Here is a 545-nt window from a genome sequence, read left to right as displayed (position 1 = left end):
AGACTATGTATAACTTTCTTTATACCTCTCTTGCATCTTATAGGGTTCCTAAATTTCAGGATAGTAAGAGAATTAAAAATATATGTCAGTTGATTTCCCATTTATTGTGTGTGTGTGTGTGTGTGTGTCACAGTACACATGAAGAAGTCAGAGGAACAATTGTAAGTGGATTTTTCTGTGCCAGCAGCTTCCCAAGCAACCACTCAGAGTCTTAATATTAGTTATAAATGCTTGGCCAATAGCTCAAGCTTGTTATCAGTTAACTCTGACATTTAAGTTAACCCATATTTCTTATCTATACTATGCTGCCTGACTTGGTACCTTTTCCCAATATGGCATGCCCATCTTGCTTCTCGCTGCATCTGCTCGCTACTCCAGACTCTGCCATTCCTCTTCCCAGCCTTCTCTCTGTGTCAAGCTGTCTCACCCAATCTCTTCCTGCCCAGTGATCGGCCAATCAGCTCTCTATTAACAATGAGAACAATGCATATTTACAGTGTACAAAGGTTGATCCACAGCAACTACTTTATTAACAATGAGAACAA

The sequence above is a fragment of the Microtus ochrogaster genome (genome assembly GCF_000317375.1).
Source record: "Microtus ochrogaster isolate Prairie Vole_2 chromosome 6 unlocalized genomic scaffold, MicOch1.0 chr6_random_2, whole genome shotgun sequence".
Classification (NCBI taxonomy): Eukaryota; Metazoa; Chordata; class Mammalia; order Rodentia; family Cricetidae; genus Microtus; species Microtus ochrogaster.
This window is presented reverse-complemented; position numbering follows the sequence as displayed.